The sequence below is a fragment of the Dipodomys merriami genome, unplaced genomic scaffold (genome assembly GCF_024711535.1).
Source record: "Dipodomys merriami isolate MVZ:Mamm:240054 unplaced genomic scaffold, mDipMer1.0.p SCAF_8, whole genome shotgun sequence".
Classification (NCBI taxonomy): Eukaryota; Metazoa; Chordata; class Mammalia; order Rodentia; family Heteromyidae; genus Dipodomys; species Dipodomys merriami.
Window position 1 is genome coordinate 40,681,307 of NW_027206401.1, and position 23,136 is coordinate 40,704,442.

The following is a 23,136-nucleotide window of genomic DNA, read 5'->3' on the forward strand; positions in this document are numbered from 1 at the left end:
TTCTGGTGGTTTATTGGAGATAAAAGTCTCACGCCATTCTTATTTCCTCTTCAGAGAAGTTTCTCTTTAAGTCTTTAGCCCACTTATTTATCAGTCAGTTGTTTCTTTGAGGATTTGTGGTTGGGGGATTTAATTTTTTGAGGTCCAAGTATATGTTAGATATGAGACCCTTATCCATTGTATGGCTAGTAAAGATTTTCTCCCAATCTGTGGGTATAACCCCTGTTTTCACTGTATTTGATGTTGGTGCCCTGCATCTTGTATATACACTTCTCTAGTTTGGGAAGGAGAAAGGAAAAAACAAAATGCTTAAATAGGGATACAGGTTGACCACTGTAACAATGAGATGTACAAGACACTATGTTGAAAAATGAACTTTACAATTTAGGCGGAGGTGGGGGGGGGTGGAATGTAGTTGTAAAGGTAGGGAGGGGATGGATGGTAGGGGAAAAACAAAGGAGGAGGTAACAATGCTTGAAATGTACTCATTACCTTGTCCATGTACTCATGTAACTGTAACCCCTCTACAGTATTTTTACAATAAAAAAAGTATTAAAAATGTCTTACATGCTTTCCTGCCTGGGCTGGCTTTGAACCACGATCCTCAGATCTCAGTCCCCTGAGTAGCTAGTATTACAGGTATGCGCCACCAGCGCCTGGCAAATTTTTAACTTTAATATGACCACAACTCTGATGATTGGCCTAACGTGTGTGTATAGACCAAAGTATTCTCTAAGAAGAGCTAGGACTCTGTGATACCATGCTCTCAGCATGAAAACAAATAGTAGTCTTACAGGTTTCAAAGAGCCTTCTCTGCTGAGATTTGATTGGAAGCATGAGTTCATTCTGTCAGCTCTACCCTGACCTTTTTTTCCTGTGTCCAAACTTGCAAGGGAGGCTGTGGTCCAGGACCTGAATTCTGGAAGCCCCGAATCCTTATCCTCATCTTTTTTTTGGCTCTGGGAAGTGAGTAGGTGCTTATAATTGACAGTTACGAAAACTCACTCCCAAGCTGTGGCCAGGTTACCTGCTGCCTTTATCCTCCGACCTACTCATCCACACTCATATTCACAAACGAAACACTGAGAAGTGTTATTTATCCTATCCATGGTTATTCAGCTAACAGGTATCAGAGTGAAGATTCCAATCTAGATATGATTAACTGTAAAGCCATTTTTTTTTGTTCTACCTGACTCACACAAATACTAACAATGTTTTCCTTCCCTCAAAAGCTGCTTTTCATAACAAACTGTAAGAGTCAGCATCATAATCTTCAAATAAAGACAAAATAAGCATAAAATGGAAGTTAATAAATGTAATAATGTTGCTGAACAGACACAGATAAATTTAGGACCCCAAGCTAGGCATGTAATTTCTTATTTCTCCTTCACACAGCTCTTTCTGAAAACATTCAAGTGCTATTTTAGAGATATTTTGAAAGCTGTTTCCTTTTTATTTTCACATTTGAAGAGAAAAGGTGCACATTCATGAACAGAGTTGATTTCTGCCATTATATATATATACATTTTGAATTTCACTTTTTAGTCTTTTTTTAGTATATTATCAAACTTGCAAAAATTTTAAGATAGACAATCACATGTACACCACTCTCACAAGAGGTTTTCTTGGATCTCCACACCTGTCTCGCGTTTACCACAGGACATCATACCTTTAGTTTTTCTCCAGATTTTTCTCTTTTCTATAAGGGGATAAAAGACTAACAATAATGACTAGTACATTAAAAATTCTGCACACTCTTAGGTATAACTATGTTGATTCTGTGTGTTTGGTGAATTGGAGATGCTGGCTTTGTTTTCTCTGTTAAAGTATTAAATTCAGAACAGGGCCTTGTAGCTTAGACCAAATTTTAAAAAAGGTTAAAAAGCAACCTTTTTTAATAAAATGAAATTAATCTGCAAATCAGTAAACTTTTCATTGATTATTGGATACATTCTAAAGTAATTATCCAGTTATATGCTACAAATATAACAAAAGCTGCAAAAATCAAGAAATGACTAAATTAAATATATACATTTTATTCACTCCATCATGTTTCAGTAAGAATTTAGAATTCCAGATAACACATTTAATGAGGCAAGTGTAAAATTATAAATTTCTTAATAAAAATAAGCAATAGTTTTATATATTTTTGTTCATATTACCTACCTAACCCTTCCTATTTTTAGACATATTGTGAAATATTTCCCCAGTATAACAACAGTAGTATCAGCTTTCTAAAAAGCTAAAGGGATGCATCGCCTTCAGGATAGTCATAAACAGAGTCCTAAGGAAGGTTTGAATTCTGTGTTTTTGTCTTAAATAGATTCCTGAGGAAGGTTTGTATTCTGTGTTTTTGTCACATACTCTAGGTCCTCAAAGTTCTTAAATATGAGACTTGTATGAATATGACTTGGTATTATACTTCAACCTACTACTGATCCATTCCAGGCAGGCTCTCTGTCTTTCTCCCCTGTTCTTTCTTGCTTTTTTTTTTAAAGGGGGAAAACTGTTTTATATCGACAACCATCTGTGAGCCTGTCTTTCAGGCCATCAAACTCTCCCATCCATTACGGAGCCTTCCTCACCTCTGCTGCATGACAGCACGATAAAGATGACATACTAATTCAATGACTTGTAATTTCAGCTAAACAAAGACAAGTGCTGCAGCTTCTTCTTTTGTGTGAACAGTGCCATATCGGTGAAGCCAGCTATGCAAACAGCACTGGGAGGGTTTTATGACAGCAGTTGAATGGGGAGACTAGCTTGGTGTTGCTTTTTATGGTTTTTGGCTCCATAATTTTTGGCTCTGTGCTGTTGGCCATGGCTATTGTGTCTGGATTCTGTGTCAGCAGCAGCTAATTGTTCCAATAATGTTTATCATAGGGATCCACCAGGGAGCTGTATATGTGGAGATAAGCTACAGGGCAATGATACACACTATCGTACTGATCTCTATACACAGTGCTTTTGCCTCATGCCAAAAAGCTTTTTAGGTTCCCAGTCTTAAAAAAAAAAAAAGAAAATAACAGCTTAATCATCATGCCAACAATAGTGTCTAAGGGGATGTAATCAGGTTCCTCTGATAATCTTAGCAACACATGAAAGTCATGCGCAAAAGCAGTAATTGAAGCAGTTGGTTCATTCTACCACCTGCTGTTGAAGTCACAGGTTAATCTAAATGAGGTCTCCTTCCGATGAAGCAGTATGCAAGGCACTTTTTATATCATAAATGTGCATTGCAGAAGCTTTACAAAATAATAAAGTAACAGTCCATTAAATGAACTGTATGAAGTATCCTAGGCTGGTCCAGCTTCTCCCACTGGTGGTGTATGGCATAGCCAAGTGCAAATTCTGTCCTCATGTCTATACCCCAGTGCACACTTCAGTTTGCATATGGTTGCAGACAATGGGAGTTCCTGAGACAGATGCCCAAATGTAACTAAACGTCAGGCAATCAGGGGAATCAGCTGCAGGAAAGTGAAACATTTTTCTTTGTCTGCTTTTGATGCTATTTCCCCCAAGATTACTAAGTAGAATGTTGACAATGGAAAAATCACCTTAGAATCAACAATTAAGCAGCTTTCCATCATCATCTGCATTAGACCATGTTTAAGAAATGCATTTTTCTATTAAAATTTCAACACTTGATTTTCATTTAAAATCCTTTCCAATATTTTTTAGAAAGTCTTTATCACACAAGACCTCTAAGATTAGAACTTTTGTTCTTTTAATTTGTGGATTTCTTTATTTATTAGCTCCTAGTAGTAGTTCTGTTCTTTTAGTCAGCAATTTGTTTTAAGAAGAGAATTTTAAGACTAATGGGAACTTGAATATATAGGAAAATGGCATTTTAGGATCAAACTTGTTCCTTATTGTATTTTACTAAAATGGCAATTGTCACTTATTGAGAGCCAATTCACCATCCAGTGCTAAATAAGGTGACATTATCTTACATATTGAAGTTGCCTAGCCATTCTCAGAAATAGGTTTGTGTGGTAACAAAGCTTTGGAAATGCAAATCTGCATAATAATCCAAGTCACTTTTTAAAAAATACCTATCCTAAGAGTTAACAAGCTGTCTTGAGTTCAACACATATTCTTATCCACCAAGAGAAACTTATATTTTTCACTTGGTGTAAAAAAGAAGTTAAACTTTTTTTTCCAGGTATGATGGTGCATGTCTGTAATCCCAGCAGTTGTGAGTTTTAGGTTAACTTAAGGCAGCCTGAGTTATATAACAAGACATTAAAAAACACACACACACAAAACTATCATGGATCTCAAAAAAACACAAACATATATTTCTGTGGTTGAATAAGCTCCAGTTTTAAATTACTCACAGCTAAATTTATAAACATAAACTAGCTTTCCAAAATTTAGTAATATGTGGATGAAAGGATGGAATATTGTGATAGGACCAAGAACAATTTTTCATAAAGAAGAGAATTATATTATTTTTTATCTAACCTACCAGTACAAAGTAATAATAGCTTACACAGTGATTATACGATTGTAGATGTATAATATTTATTTGGCAGTTTTAAAAAGATGACTGGATTATTGAAATGATACTATTAAGGGAAACTGCAATAATTAAAGTATTTAGGAGTGTTTTTGAGGCCCAGTTACTTATTTTACAGTTCCCATGTACTTTGCCATTCATCTTCACAGCATTTAGTTAATCTTGGAATTATTATCCTTACTTTAAGGATACATATCTAGGGCACTCAACACAGTTAATTATGACATTAGCAAAGTAGAAGAAGATTCAAAATTTGAGCTCTCCCCCCCCCCAAATTTAACACTGAGGAACTTATCTGTGTGTGTTAACAAGTAAACATTCAAATTGTAGTTCTCTTTTGTTGTTAATATTTTTGAACATTGATCTCAAAGATAGTGGTCCTTTGTCTATACAAAAAATGAGACTGCATTAAAAATCACCAGGATGATTTACTTCAGGTATTCGATAAGCTCTCCTAACAGCAAGAATTTATGTTAAGAACTTGAATATTACTAAGAAGGCCAAAGAATAGCCTGTGAGTGTTGTAGAGAAATTTGTATTGCATTTGTCTCTATAATTTTACTGGAAGATGGAAGAGGAATAGGTTTCCTTGAAAGATATACTTACTAAAACTTTCTGTAAAAATTCAATGCAAATTCTCATAGACTTGTATATACTCACATATAATTATATAATAATTATGAATATAAATTATTTATATATAAATATGTAATATTTATATAAATACATAATTATATAATGATATATTATATAAATATATAAAATTATATATAATAATATAGAAAATATATAACATATTCAAGTAATATAATTATATTATGATATGTTATTATTGAGAAATAATATACAATTAGTTACTATATAGTTATGCATGTAGTTATTATAAAATATATCATTACATATATTAATTGATATGCAGTTGTCTCTAGCCTTCACTACCACACTGATACATGGATTTGGGGTGATACTGGGGCTTGAACTCAAGGACTCAAGCCCTCACTTGGCTTTGTCTACACTAGGATGACACCCTACCACTTAAGCCACAACTCCTCTTCTGGCCTTTTTCTGGTTAGAGATCAATTTCATGGATTTTACTGGCTAGTCTGGCTTTGAACTGAGATCTTCAAATCTCAGCCTCTTGAGAGTCTGAGATTATCAGGGTGAGCTGTCAGTGGCTGCTAAATTCTATAATATGAAAAAAATATTGTTGACCAATTAACTTAAATCTCAAAAGTTTCTAGTCCCAATCACTTTAGATGAGAAAATATTCAACTTTTTCTTAAGATGCATATACATATTATTTATTCAGTATATAAAGTCTTTGAGAGAATTTTGGCTGAATATATTAGTTCTTGGTTCTTCATTGCATTAAATATACATAGTACACCTCTTTTGTCTCAGACCCAAACTTACTTGTGAACTTGCTCTCCATTCTGATAGTTCTGTAGTTGTTTTTTTTCTTTTTTCCCATTGGGTAGAATCCCAAGAAAACATTTTTTGGGGGTGTAGTGTGATGAAATTAAATATTGTTCTCAGCTATTTGTTCTTCCCTCATTCTTTTATCATTTTTACTACAGATGAAAGGCATTTCTAACTCTAACTTTGTTTTTTCTGTATATCTTGTTAACTAAAGAAATGCCACAGATTGAAAATTTGCTATTCTGACTGTAAGATGAGAGAAACATTAGCACTTCCATTACTATGAATCTGCTGGATGCTAGAAAATCCAGTTTCATACCGAATGAGTCTGACCCGTATCAAAGAGTTAAATACGGTCAGGTCTGCAGTACACATCAGAGCTACAAAGTCTAGCCTGGCCTAGATAGGCCAATGGATCATTACTTTTTTTTTTTTTTTGGCAGCCATGGGGCTTCAACTGTGGGCCTGGGCGCTGTCCCTTAGCTCTTCAGCTCAAGACAAACGCTCTATCACTTGAGCCACAGTGCCACTTCCTGTTTTCTGGTGGTTAATTGAGGTAAGAGTCTCACGAACTTTTCCTGCCTGGGCTGGCTTTAAACGATGATCCTCAGATCTCAGCCTCCTGAGTAGCTAGGAATAAGGTATGAGCCACCGGCCCACTGCATCATTGCTGTTTTAACTCTTCAATATTTTAGATGGCATTTAATCCCGCAGTACTGTGGTGGACAGGTATATCTCCAGGTATGTGCATTCAGCAATCCTGCAGCAAACTTACTAGCTTTACCAAATAAGAACTATGGGGCCAGAATAGACATTTAAAGAGGCAAACACAACTGTAGAGGCATGGCTTTTCGGCTGTCACTGGTACCACAAATGTTGATGTGAAGGAACAGATCACGGGTGAATCAATGGTTATTACTACCTTGGTAGTTTTCTAACCTGTTATATTGGCATTTTCAGTAGTTCCATAAACTAATTGATACCTTTTATTAACAATCTCCACGAACGGGTTGGGAAGGTGGCTCAGTGGTAGAGCCCTGGGTTCGATTCCTCAGCACCACATAAGCAAAAAGAAAAAAAGCCGGAAGTGGTGCTGTGGCTCAAGTGGTAGAGCACTAGCTTTGAGCTGAAGAGCTGAGTGACAGCGCCCAGGCCCAGAGTTCAAGCCCACGACCAGACCCAAAAACAAAAAACAAAACAAAACAAAAATCTCCATTAATTAACCCACACTGACAGATTATGCTGACTTCAACACAACCTTCTTTAGAGACAATTATTATGTTGATATTGTATCTGTGTACATTTGATTCTCTAACTTTGTGGATTTTTCTTTTGCATTTATATTTTTGGTAGTGATACTTCTGGAATGTCACTAGAATTCAAGTAAAAGTCCGTTTCCAATCCATTACTTTGTGTTGGGTTGGTCATATGATCTTTCCTATTCTTATTTTCCTCATTGGTACAATGTGGAAAGTAACTAGTTTGCTTCTAAGAAATGTTGTGATGAGTAACAAATTATAATCATGATACAATGAAGTATTGTTCAGCCATAAAGAAGAATGAAATTATGTAATTTGTGGGAAAATCCAAACCCCAAATGACAAATATTTCTTGTTCTCTCTCATATGCAGAATCTAGAGTTAAAAATCAATGAAAGAAATCAGAATGAAACAAGCAATATGGAGGAACAAGTGGGAGTGTGAGAGGAAAGGGTGATAAGGGAAGCATATTATACACCTGTATGAATATAAAATAATGAAACCCACTAAACATCATTAAAAATGGAGTGGTTGAAGAAGAGAAGAATGGGTAATAGAAAGGATGTTGCTGATCAAAGTATATGACCATGTATGGAAATACCACAATGATATTCCTTTGTGTAATTAGTTAACAAATAACAAATAAAACTATTTTAAATACGTTATAGAAATCAGAAAAATACATATTTTATATGTCACATGACACTGACAGATCCAATATACTGAATTTAAAAAACTATGTAGTGTAGATTCATTTCTATCTCAAATTTTTTTTTTCCAATTAGGAGAACTTTGTATCACAAAGTTTACAATCTCAGCTACTATGTGGGCTATTGTTGCTTTCTGTTATTCATTCATCGAGAGCACATTATTCGTAAGATCATATAAAACTGAAGTTATTAATCAAGAGGCAGAAAATTACCCCTGATATTTAATGCTTGTATTTCCCAGTTTTTCATAATAAGGCATTTAGTAGAAACTGAGATTTTTAGTGTGTGGTTCTAATTATACTTATTGAATAATTTGCAAAACTTACCTACCAATGGGAGAAAAATGAACTTGATAAATGCTTGGTTTAGAGAAAAATGAGAAAAAAAATCTTAGATAATCAAGAATGATATGGATGATTTTAGGGTATAAGAAGCAAAAATTTAGAAATGTTTAGATTTTTTATTTCAGATATGTATATCTGTATATGGATATATGTTTTATAAATTTTTTCTGAAGTAGAAATTTTATTTTAAAAATAGAAAAATAATTAAAGGTTTTATCCTGTGAATACACATTGGAAAGCCATTAAACTACTTTAAAACATAAACTGCTTGTATTTAATAAAAATATTATTTTTAATCTTTATTTTCTTGATAAGTCTTTTTAAGGGCAAGTAAGATCATAAGTATCAATAATTTCCAGCTTTGTTACACTGAAATTAATTTGAAATGCTGGATGGAAAACCAGGGACTAAAAACTCAAATTATACTGCATTCTTCCTGTGTCCACTGTAAGAATGTATCATTTCACTGCTAATTGTTAGTGATGTGTTTAGTTACTAGTGATTTTTATCCAACCAAAATATAGGGAGATTTGTTCCCTGCCTATCACATAAATGCCAGGAAATGTGGAATGAGTAGCTCCAAAGTAGCTTTTAGAACCCAGTGGGGAGAGATACACAGGAAGCATATAAATAAATCAGAGACTGAAAAATAGTTTAAGAATGTGAAACAAGCAATTGATGCAGAGGATAATGAGTCACACAGTAGTAGGAAAATCAGGGAATATCCTTTTACTTTTTTTTTTTTTTTTTAGAAAATGGTATTTGACAAGACAACTATGATACAGGATATTTAGATGACATCTACACTAGAAATAGCTCTGTAGCAAGGCAACTTAAGAACTGACTTAAACAAATTTCTCTTCAAAAACAATTTTCCCATTATTTGGATCAGAGTATGAGAAGTGGAGGCCAGAAACAAATAAGAACATTAAAAATCAGTTACAAATGTCTAAGATATAAACTTTGGCTCTGAAATCATTCAGACATGTGTTAATCTTAGTCTCTGAGGCCATCACAAGATAAACTTGATAATTTGCTTTCTCTCTCCCAGTACCTACTCTGCAGGCTTAGATTCCAGGGCACATTCTTACTTTTCATACAAAGTGAATGCTACTTTCTAATGAAGAGGAACAACAGGGCTTACAGATGGAAAGAATTAAGAGCATAGAGAAGGAAAATGATAGAAGGAAAAGCAATACGCTCCTGTCTCCCTAAAGACATCTTTTTCTTGGTTACTGGTTGGACCTTCCACATCTCATTCTAAGCTCCAGTTGCTCCTTCTCCAAGTAACCATTAAAAACACTACCAGTTTCTAATAAATACAGGCATCTCTGAGAGGTTTTAGTTTGAACTTAACAACAAAAAGTCCACACCAACACAACTCTAATATTTGGGAATTTTAACTCAACATATCTTAACAGTCAGACTATTTATGATTAGATTAGGAAGAAGGTCGCTGTACTTTTTTGCAAAGTGATTAAACAACATAAAATTCAACTGCTTTATATTTTGTCTTATGTATCTTTAACATAGCCCATGGCTAAGTTTTGGTGGCAATATCACAATATCACTGTGTCTATTGCTGTTACAGAGATAAAAAGGAAAAAAAAATAGAGTCAACACTCATCCTTAGTTCTAGGATATGGTGTGGAAAATCTTATTTTAAAAACTTTTTAAATTGAGATAATCTGATTTACAGGTCAGAAAGGAATTAGATGCTAGTTTAAAGAGTTTCTTTAAAATAATTTTCTAATAATATTAGAAATAATGAAAACACATCTTTGCCAATATATTCTCAAATTATTACATTGTTACCTTTCCATGAGATTAAAGTGAATGTTCATAAATATTAAACAATAATAAGGGATGATTTCAATCCTATTACTTAATTACTGAGTAGATATTCTGAGGAAAACAGAACTAACCATAGGTAGAAAATACAAAGTATCCAGAAGAAGTTGGCAAATCTAGATGACAAGGCTAAAAGTTGCGGAAATAGCAAGTTTTCTGGTGATCCCAAAAACTTATTAGAAAAGCTACTGCTCTCTTCCTTCATTTACCCCTCTCTGAGGGACTGTTGCAAGGTAATTTTGTGAGAGTCACATTTTTGAACTTTAGATGGGCTGGAAACAACCCAGGTCAATAGTTTACAAGTTGAAAATGTGGTGCTTTGAACTGCTGTGCCTTTCTGAAAGATCATCAAGTCTCCAACATGTTCTGTCTCTCTGGGGAGCTTGAAACAGAAGAATCTTTTAAATGGTCAAGTACTCACTAGTGCTTAAAGCTGGTGAAGTGACTGCAACTTCTATCCAACACACACACACACACACACACACACACACATGTACACACTCTTATCCTCTGTCTTAAACCAATATGCTACAAACTTCCTTCCCTCAGTTTCCTATTCTATATTGTCCCTATTCTCTGTGAAATAGGTATACACTAGATGGCCAATGTTATATGCATAATTCATAAACAAAGAAAATATTTTTTCATGAATACATTGAAGAAAAATTTAAATTTATTGTGTTTAGGAGCACATTACAGAAAAAGAACAAATTTTGTGTTTGATTTGACTAGTTTTGCCAAATTTATATACTAGTTTGTTATTACTTCAATATATAGACTATTTCCATCTATGATAGTTTTCTTCATTCTTTCTTAGGCTAAATCACTAGATATGCAATTTTAAAATCTTCTAAGTATGTTTCAAATTGGATTACTAAAAGAGGTTACAATTAGACCTGTTTATTTCAGAATGAAAGTTATGTTGTCTTTCTAACAAAATCTGAATCTTGATTAGAATGAATGAAAATAACTCCTAAAATCATTTTTTATTTTAAAAATTTGTTATGAACCATTAGGATCAAATTGAAAGTATTTTACTACCATGAATCATTAATATGCTTTTATTTTTTTAATTTTTTAAAATTTTTATTAATATGCTTTTAAAAATGGTAACATATACAAAATTTTCATTGGCAAAAATAGCATTTCTGTATGAGACTCTTTCACAGCAACTATCCAAGAGTAGATTGTGAAGAAGACATTTCAACATCATTTTGAATCTTGTTAGAAAATACATACTCTTGGACCAACATAAGACAACTACATCAGAAATTCTGGCTTCTGGACCATTCATTTGGGTTTTATAAAATTCTTCAGTTTATTCTGATACTGATCCAGTATGAAAAAGGCAGCCTTAAAGGATCTTTTGTATAAAGAAAAAAAATCTTTTTCAACACGCAGGAGGAAATCTACACTCAACAGTCACACAATATTTTCAGCCATATTTCATTAGATTAGTCTTTTTAATATAATATGGGTAAGATCATATTTTCTTGTTCTTTCTTTTTTATGTTTTTTATTGTGAAAATACTGCAAAGAGGGATTACAATTACATGAGCAAGGTAATGAGTACATTTCTTATTAAGCATTGTTGCCTTCTCCTTTGTTTTTTTCCTTACCATCCCTTCTCTCCCATCTCCACAACTACATGCCCCTCCACCCCACCCCATCCCTAAATTGTAAAGTTCATTTTTTGACATAGCATCTTGTACACCTCATTGTTGCAATGGGTCTACCTGTATCCCTATTTAAACAATTTGTTTTTTCCTTTCCTCTCCCCAAATTATACCAACATCAAATACAGTGAAAACAGGGTTTATACCATGGGGGAGGGAAATACAAAGCAACAAAAAAAAATACATGGTACTTTATAAATATGTTAGAAACAATAGCAAGAAAAAAAAACTACTGTGTCCTTATCTTGGGGTTCATTTTGCTTAAAATCATCTTATCTGATCTTTTCTGTTTGTTCCAGACATATACTAGTTGTTCTTTCTACATTTAAAAATGAATTTTCTGAGCCAGGTGCCAGTGGCTCATGCCTGAAATCCTAGCTACTCAAGAGGTTGAGATCTGAGGATCATGGTTCAAAGCCAAGCCTGGCAGAAAAGTCCATGAGATTCTTATCTCCAATTAACTACCCGGAAAACCAGAAGTAGCTTTGTGGTTCAAGTGGTAGAGCACTTGTCTTGAGCTGAAGAGCTGAGGGATAGTGCCCATGCCCAGAACCACACAACGGACAAAAAAAAAGAAATTTAAAAATGAATTTTTTTCTGAGTGTTAAATTCTGAAACTTGAGCTAGTATGACAGATTTAAGGAAGTCATGAATTGGCAGTTAAGATCTTTGACTTCAAAGAGCTTATAAATTGATGGAATAAGTATGAAATAACTAAAATAATTGTGTGATAGAGAAAATGGCATCTAGGAACTAAAGGAAATAGATATGCTCAAGGCTTTGTCCAATCTGGGCACTGACAATAAGAAATGTGAGATATGCATCAAAAATGTATATGTTTTGCATTGGTGGAAGGGAAGGAAGGTGGGTATTTCAAGCAAGAAGACAAAACAGTTCAAAAAAATGTATTTCAGGAAGTGGATAATTGTTTGCCTACGTTGAAAAGTGAATGTGTTAATCTCAGATGCACTTGTTAAATGAAGGTCAAGCCTGTAGGCTGTTGACAGGCTTCATTCCATTACTGGATACTATATAAAGTGTGGAGTACTTAAAATAGATCCAAAGGTCAGTAGAAAAAAATCCTCTTGGATGATGGTTTAGTTATAGAAATGCAATCATGAGACCCATCTTAAATAAACCAAGTCAATTAAGCAATTATATATAGTATCACTGTGTGTGTGTATATATATATATATATATATATATATATACAGTTTTTTATATATGATATATATTATATATATATATATATAATTTGTTATTGTTGTTTGTGCTGGTTTTGTGCTTGAACTCAGATCCTGGGTGCTTTTCCTGGGCCTTTTTTTTCCTTTCAAGGCTAGTGCTCTATCACTTCAACCTCAGCTCCTCTTCCAAGTTTCTTGGGTACCAGTGGATCTTCCCAGTAATTCTAGCTACTCAGGAGATTGAGATCTGAGGACCATAGTTCAAAGCCAGCACTTCAAGAAAGTACATGAGACTTTTATTTCCAATGAATCAGCAAAAAATCAGAAGTAGGGTTGGGGCTCAAGTGGTAGCCTTCACCAAAAAAGCTTAGGAATAGTGCTATGCCCTGAGATCAAGCCTAGGATTGGCACAAAAAAGAAGCTGTGAATAACCATGGTTTTTGTGCAATTGAAAATTCAAGTATTTAATGATGAGTTAATTTAATAAAACAGATTTTTAAAACCCTTTAGGCAAATATTATGGATACTAGGCACTCAAACTATGTGATTTCAGATCCTGTATGAATCAAACTTGTTTATTATCTTACACAACACTAAGGATATTGTTCTCTTTCAGAGAAAAAGAGATGAAATTGTAAGTCTGTACAGGAAGGTCAAGGACAGTAACAAAACATCTAAGAAGTATGTTGCTTTCCTAATAAAGGAAGATAATAATTTTATACAGAGCAACCTGGTAAAAAGACTGTCAATATCAAATCAGATTAATCCTACTGACTGTTGCTTTTAATTTACAATGGTTTGAAAAAAAACTTTTTAGTGTGGAAATTATTATATTCCCTGTGATCTTTTACAAACTCTTCATTTTTAATGAGTATAACTTTTTCACCTGCAGACACAATATAAAGCTAGAATATTTTAAAAAAGGATTTAATATTCAGTCTACTGATTTGATTAAATTGATGCACATGATTTTTAATGGGTACCTATTTCCATTATTCTTATGCATTTATAAATTACCTTGCTTTTTGTAAAGATTGTTTAGGTAGATAGTTATTTCACTGAAGGTGTTCATGAGATCTGTGCAGTTTAATTTACATTGGAAGTTTTTGAAAAACATAAAAACTGAACAATTACAATCACTACTTTTTAATATGGAGACTTAAAGCATGTGGATTTGTCTATACATTTTACAGAGCTATTCACAAAGTGCTCAACTGAATGATAGACAGTCTTGATGGATGTTTTATTGGAGCTATCATTGTAAGGACTGATGTTTGACTTTAGATGATCATTTTTGAACCACTTCCAATCAAAAATCACTTTGCTTTTAATAGAAATTTGAACTAATAGAGTTTCTAAAGGTTTCTTTTTAAACCTCTCTATTACTTATCTCTATAAGTAATAACAGTATTTATAACAGCTCTCTCTGAGTTGTTACCTCTTTTCCTGTCTAATAATGTGACATCTGACATATTTACCTGGAAAGAAACGTGACCAAGAATTAATCTATTATAAATGACTTAAGCAACAGAATATATGATAGTGTGGTAAAATTTACTGAATACTTTCCCTCAATGTGGTATACATTTTCAACATAAAGGAAGCAAAAGTTAACATTACATATTCCTTATATCTTTAATATAACTTTCACTAAAAGCAATTTCCACTCCTCCATGTTCCCTCAGAGTACTAACATAAGGCTTTGGTAAAGTACAAAACAGTAGACATTAGAGTTTTTTACAGATTAGTCTTTTAAAATTAGAACTAAGTTACTACATTCAAATAATATTGTACCTGAATTTCCTTGAAAAGGAGCAACAAACCAAACCCCAATCCAATAGAGGGAAACAATTAAAACTAAATCAGAATTAAAATGAATTAGAGTCCAAAAAAATCACAGCAAGAATCAACAAAATAAAGAGTTGCTTCTTTGAAAAATTAACAAAATTGACAGACATTTAGCAAATCTTACCAAAAAAAAAAAAAAAAAAGAGAACACACCCAAATAAACAAAATCAGAGATGAGAATGGAAACATCACTACAGAAACATCAAAATTAAGAACTTTATAAAGGAATACTTCTCAAACCTTTATGCTACCAAATTTGAGAATCTGGAAGAAATGGAAGAATTTCTGGCTAATATTTATATGGCCAAGCTAAATCAACTAAACAGAACCATATCAAAAATCGAAATAGAAATAGCAATAAGAGACTTCCCATCCAAGAAAAAAAGTTCAGCACCCAATGGGTTCACAGCTGAATTCTACAAAGCCTTCAATGCAGAACTCACACCAATACTCCTTCAACTCCTCAATGAAATTGAAAGTGAACGTTAACTACCAAACTCTTTTTATAAAGCCAGCATAACCCCCATCCCAAAACCAGACAGACACTCATTAAAGAAAGAGAACTATCCACCCATTTCTTTGATGGACATCGATGAAAAACTTCTCAACAAAATCTAGCCAATAGACTTCAACAATTCATCAAAAAAAATCATACACTATAATCAACAGAATTCATTTCTGGGATGCAAAGCCAGTTAAATATACACAAGTCAATTAATGTAATTCTTCATATCAACAAAAGCAAGATAAGAACCACATGATCATCTCAATAGATGCAGAAAAAACATTTGACAATATCCAACACCACTTTATGATGAAAGCTCTGGAGAAACTAGGATTCCATGGAACATTCCTCAATGACTAACCCACAGGTAGCATTACACTTAATGGAGAAAAGCTAAAGCCATTTCCTCTAAATTCAGGAGTTAATCATATAATGGAATTATATGCTTCCATCAGAAAGAATAACACCAAGACCAGAGGAAGATGGCAGAGGAGAAGCTGGAGGCTAAACAAGCTCTTGAATAGAAAGCAGTTTTAATGTTCCAGTGAACAGTCCTAGGCTAGAGAATCACACCAAGTGTGCTGTCACAGTACAGAGTTTGGCCAGAGAGGGAAAATCCAGGCAGCTTGGTCAAGGAGACAGATCTAAGCACTTGCCAGTAGCCACCACAGCAGTGGCAGCCACAGTGGTGGCTGGGGCCACCATATCAACAGAGAAAATCAACAGAGAAAAGTCCGGGACAAAGGCACCAGACAGGGCATGTGAGCTGATTCTACTTAACACCAGCAAGAACTGACAAGGAGCAGATATTTTCATCCTGCTGATAGTAGACCAGGGTTGACCCAGGAACCAAGAATCTGGCATGAGTAGAATCCTGACATCCTCACTCCTTCTAGAGAGCAGAGGTGGGAAGGCCGCCCCTCCCCCACCATGGGAGATCTCCATCTTTGATACTGACAAAGGCCTGGCCAAGCATCTAGCTCCAACCCAGGCCTTGGAAGAATACAATTATAGCCATTAGCAGTTCACAGGAACCTGCCCTGACCTGCCAGGCTCAGCTCCACCCAGGAGAAAGTCACCCCACCTAGGCAGAGAAAGCTCTGCCCCAAGAGGAGTGACTTTCTTCACTGGTTAAACAGAGCCAGAGGCTACCCCTCCCTACTGCAGCCTAGACAAACAATTGAATTTCAGTAAACATAACCCCTGAGAATGGCTTCAAGCTGGGCTCTGTGAGTGTCTCAGAAGCTAGCCTTCAGCTGTTTGCTGAAAGGCCTCAACCCTACCCAGAACCTAGCCTCATCACAGCATCTCCAAACTGGAGGAAACCACCATCTCCCTCTTTAGGGATACTCAAAGCAGATCTCCCTCCCACTCAACTAGCCTGGGAGGAGGATCACAAAGTCCTGGGTAAGGCAGAGTTTTCTACCTGCTCAAACAAACCTACTTAAGAAACCAATCAAGCCACAGGAAAACCAAACACCAAGCAGAAAAGAGACTTCACCAAGAGACTGGTTACAGATACAGGGGTGATACAAGATCTTCCCCTTTTTTCTTTTTTTCTTTCATAATTTTTATTTTAGGAGTGTATATGTGTGTGTGCTTTAAAAAAAAACTCTTTGACGTTTGCTCCTTTTTTTCTTTACTCTTTCTTTTTTGCATGACTTAATTTCTGTTCTGCTCATCCTGTCGTTGATTATTAGACCTTATCCTTCATTGTGTACAGACTTATTCCAGAAACTTATTACTCAATTCATAACCTCTTAAGCTTAACTTCTCTAATAGTAGTATTATTTCTTTATACCTATATAACTTTCATGTATTCCAATTTTAAGATTATTTTTTATTTTTTCATTTTTCCTTTTTATCTTTCCCTCCTCTCATCCTATCCTTTTCTTCTCTCAATATTATTTCTTTATACTTACATAATTTTTAACTGTTTCATTTTTTATTTAATTTTTGTTTTTCCATTTTTTCTTGTTTTTTTGTCTCTCTCCTATCATTCTGTCCTATTCATTTCCCTCTCTGAGATTAGGACTTGGTTAAATTCACTCTCCTTTTACCTGTCCACATCCCTCTAATCCTATTTTCCCCCACAATTCTCCCTGAATCTAATAATTTCTGTTTTGCTGAATCCCTTTTGGCTGTTCTTAGCCCATTAATCCATAGTTGTTTGATGTTGAATAGATTGTATCTGTTGAACTAGATTGTATCAGTAGCCATTTTGACTGTGCAACTACAGGACTCTGGTTGATGCTTGCCTTAATATAGCATTTAGCCCAAAGAAAAACTGAAACAATATATCTCCACCAAACCAGCCCTTAACCAGTTACTTAAAAAATGTCCTACGTATAAAAAAACAAGATGACAATAAAGGCCAAGAAATCACACCCAAACTGAGAATCCAAGAACCATAGGAAGAATCCAGCTGTCTCAGCCCCAAAGAAGGTGGATAACATGGCAGGAACTACCAAACACCTCTCAGTCCCAACTCTCAACATTAATGGACTAAACTCTCCAATTAAACAATCCAACTACACTGTCTAGTTGGATTAAAAAGAAAGATCCTTCTATCTTCTGCCTTCAAGAGTCACAGCTTGCCCATAAAAACAAAACAAAACAAAACATATTCGCAAGTGAAAGGCTGGAATAAAATCAACCACGCAAATGGCCCCCATAAACAGGCAGGCAGGAGTTGCAATCCTAATATTAGATAAAATAGACTTCAAATTAAAATTAGTGAGAAGAGATAAAGAAGGTTGCTAAATACTAATTAAGAAATCTCTCCTTCAGGAAGATACTACAATTCTAAATATCTATTCACCAAACAACAGAGCACCCAAATTCATCCAAGAAACACTATATTCCTTCAAATCTCACATAGATCCAAAGACATTAATTGTTGGGGACTTTAACACACCACTATTCCCAATACATAGATCAACTCGGCAAAAACTCAAGTGAGAAACCACAGATCCAAACAACTGCATAGATTAACTAGATTTAACAGACATGTACCGAATATTTCACCCAATACACATTTTTTTTCAGCAGCACACAGAACATTTTCCAAAATAGACCACATTTTAGGTCACAAAGCAAACATCCAAATTCAGAAACATTGAATTATGCCCTGCATTCTCTCAGACTACTCAATACCAAAAGCCACCAAAGAAAGCCATGTAACAAATGGAGACTGAACAACACACTGCTGAATCACCAGTGGGTCATGGAAGAGATTAGAAAGGAAATTCAAATGTTCATGATATTCAACAAAAATGAACACACAAATTACCAGCTCCCCTGGGACACTGCAAAAGCAGTAGTCAGAGGCAAGTTTAAAGCTCTGAGTTACTACATCAACAAATTGGAGAAATCTGGAACCAACAATTTAATGAGACATCTAAAACTCCTTGAAAAAGAGCAGCAAGATAAACCCCAATCCAGTAGACAAAAAAAAATAATTAAAATTAAATCAGAATTAAACGAATTAGAATCAAAAAAAAAAAGAATCAACAAAACAAAGAGTTGGTTCTTTGAAAAAATTAACAGAATTGACAGACTCTTAGCAAACCTTATGAGAAAAAGAAGAGAACACACCCAAATAAACAAAATCAGAGATGAGAATGGAAATATCACCACACAAACGACCAAGATCCAGACCATTATAAAAGAATACTTCTTAAAACTTTATGCTAATAAGTTTGAGAACCTGGAAGAAATGGACAATTTCCTAGTAACTATCAACATGCCAAAACTAAACCAAGATGAGTTAAACCAACTTAACAGGCCCATATCAAGCATTGAAATAGAAATAGCAATAAGAGACCTCCCATATAAGAAAAGCCCAAGATTAGATGGGTTTACAGTGGAATTCTACAAGGCCTTCAAAGCAGAACTCACACCAATACTCCTTCAACTCTTCAATGAAATTGAAAGAGAAAGTTCACTATTGAATCCTTTCTATGAAGTCATCATAACCCTCATTCCAAAACCAGGCAGGAACTCATCAAAGAAAGAGAACTACAGACCCATTTCTCTGATGACCATCGATGCAAAACTTCTCAACAAAATTTTGGCCAATCAACTTCAACAATTCATCCAAAAAATCATACACAATCAAAAAGGATTCATTTCAAGGATTCAAAGCTGGTTCAAAATACACAAATCAATTAATATAATTCATCATATCAACAAGAGCAACGATAAGAACCACATGGTTATCTCAATAGATGCAGAAAAAGCATTTGACGAGATCCCTTTATGATGAAGGCTCTGGAAAAAATAGGAATCCATGGAACATTCCTCAATATAATAAAGGCTGTAGATGATAAACCTACAGCCAGCATTATACTTAACGGTGAAAAAATAAAGCCATTTCCTCTAAACACAGGAATGAGAACAGGATGTCCACTCTCTCCACTTCTCTTGAATTTAGTATTAGAATGTCTAGCTATGGCAAAAAGACAAGATGCAAACATAAAGGGGATCCAAATAGGGAAAGATGAAGTAAAACTCTCCCTCTTTGCAGATGACATGATCTTGTATTTGAAGAATAATACCACGGACTCCACTCCCAAATTACTGGAGCTGATTCGAAACTTTGGCAAATTAGCAGGGTATAAAATTAACCCTCAAAAATCAATGGCTTTTCTGTATGCAAACAATGAGAAGAACACAGCTGAAATCTGGAAAGCAACTCCATTCGTAATAGCCCCACAAAAAATAAAATACCTAAGAATTAACTTAACCAAAGAAGTGAAGGACCTCTCTAATGAAAAACCTGAAAAAGGAAATCAAAGCAGAACTTAGAAAGTGGAAAAACCTCCCATGCTCCTGGATTGGAAGGATCAGCATCGTGAAAATGGCAATACTTCCCAAGGCTATCTACAAATTGACGCTAAGTGAAATGAACTCCAAGACATGGCCACAAGAGGTTTTTCTTTCTTGTTTTTAATGTACTATGTGATTTTTTTGTTTCTTCTGTGTGTTCTTCCTCGTATGGTATATCCCCTCTCGTTACTGAATTTGATTTTGGTACCCTGGTATTGTATATATGTTTATTTGAATTAGGGGAGGGAAGAAGAACAAAGAATGGTGAGACAAAGGAGAAGGGGAAATCTAATGCAACAGCAATATACACAAGACATTATGTTGGACATGATATTACAGCCTGTGGAAGGAAGGGAGGAAAGAAAAGTAGGAGAAAAATGTAGGAACGGGTATCACGTTTGACAAGAAGTGAACCTTACTTATATAACTGTAACCCCTCTGTACATCACCTTGACAATATAAAAGAATAACTTAAGAGATATTTAAGAATATTTGAGTACATTAAAGAGATATTTGAAAAAATATATAACTCCAACAATGGTTATAATTAATATATATGTTTATAATATAGGTCTATTATATCTATAATATAATATATGTATACATGTAATTGATACTGCTTGGTCCATATAATTGAAGCACAAAAATATATATTCTTCAGGACGAAAATATAAATCCCTTCATAAACAATAGAAAAGTATTTTCTTCATTATGTAACTGCATATGTAGGCTTATCTTATCAAAAATCCATCAAAAGATTCAAATTTTCATTTTTCTTAATCATTTCCATTAAAGTGTTTCATTTACATATCACTTCTATTTGCATCTAGTAACTTGTGCTTTTTACATATGTTATTGCAGAGGAGTGTCCAAATGGTATTTCAACTTACATTAGTCACTGACATGTTTAATAAGTGCTGGGTTTATAAGGTTTCATCAATTGAAGTTATATTCACGAAACTATAGATGAATCCCAAATAGCAAATGAAGAGGAAGTTCAATACACTATTTATGCTTATGTACTTACAAACAGATCTAAAGCAAACAAACTCAAAAGCTGATTTGCTCACTATTTGCATGGAATTTTGTGACTCTCCTTAACAGTCCTCTTCACTATTACAAGCCTTCATTTCACTTATTTTCTTAGACCCTCTCTTGATTTTCTACCATGGTCTTTGAATTCTCACCGATTTGACTCTTTTCCCTCCTTCTTGTGCTATGCAACATCTAGGAAAAGAGGTAGAAAAACCCTCCTTGGAGAATACATGAAGGGAGAATGCGCTGGAGAAGAATGTGGAATTTTCAGTTTCTTCGGTTTCCTTTGCTTTTCTTCCCATGACCTACAAAGTATAGCCCCAATTCGAAGGGCCTAGAGGATGTATGACAATTGAACTTGAGTTTTACCTATTGCTGTTATATGTTTATAAATGGAGTTAATAAGTCACTTTTATTATTTTTAAATATCATATAACAAATGTGTTCAATAAAACCTTAAAATCATATACTTTCCTAACACACCTTTGCCTCCTTCAATTTTGCCTTTCAAATAAGTAGTGATATTGAATTACTATAGTCTTAATTTATATGAAGAAAAAGATCCATAAGCCAATAATATAAATTCACGTAAGCAATTATAATTATGTGAAGGAAAATAATAAATATGTATAAAGGCTAAATAAGTACATGAGGAAAAAATATAGCTGTTGAAACTGCTTTAAAATCAAATTCTAGAGAATGTTTTAAAGAAAACTGTAGAGTGAATTGAAATTATAGTTGATAGTGAAAATTGAAATAAAGTAGAGAAAATGAATATTTATAAAGTAATTACAAATAATTAATTTTGTTTAAAAGAACATCATTAGAAGTTCTTATAATATTATAATAGTCTCAAAAGTGGCATAGGTGAGTGGATCACTGAAGTAAATTCTCATTCAATAACATGTATCTCTAACACTACAAATTATGAAATACTGAGGCTTCTTTAGAAGACCTAATGTTTTTTTGTGTATGATTACTTCACATTAGTGAATACTTTCAAGGAAAATAAGTAACAATAATCTTGTTTTATCAAGAGAGGAGCTAAGCATTTTACTAATGAACCCCATGAATAGAGAAAATAAAATGCAATCTTCAATAGATCTTCACTTGACTATCAGTCTAAATAGTCTCAATACTTAGATGTGGAAATGTTGCATTTCCAAAATATGAAATTTTTTTAATTTTTTGTGAACATACTGTACAGAGGGGTTATAATTACATGGGCAAGATAATGAATACATTTCTTATCAAGCATTGTAGCCTCCTCCTTTGTTTACCCTTCACATCTTTTCCCAGCCTCCTCCCCCCTCTCCGCCCCCCCACCCAATCCTCCTCCCTCCCCCTCACCAAGGTTGAAAAGTTCGTTTTCGACATGACAACTTGTACTTCTCATTGTTGCAACAGGTCCATCTGTATCCTTAAAAGACTTGTTTTTCCCCATCTCCTCCACAAATTATACCGACATCAAATATAGTGAAAGCATGGGTTATACTGTGGGGGAGGGACATACAAAGCAACAAAGAAATCATCTTATAAATGCGTTAGAAACAAATGCATGAAAGAAAAAACATTAAAATACATATCTAAGGGTTCATTTTCCTAACATCACATTATCTGAACTTTTCTGCTTGACTCATACATATACTAGATATTGCAAATAAGGGAAACCATGGGACCTATGTTTCGGGCTTGGCTTACTTCACTTAATATAATTTTTTCCAAGTTTTTCCATTTCCTAACAAATGGGGCAATGTCATTCTTTCTGATGGAGGCATAGAATTCCATTGTGTATATATACCACATTTTCTTGATCCATTCATCTACTGAGGGGCATCTGGGTTGGTTCCATATCTTAGCTATGGTAAATAATGCTGCAATAAACATAGTTGTGCTGGTAGCTTTAGTGTGGTCTTGTTTGTGAACATTTGGGTAAATGCCCAAAAGTGGGAT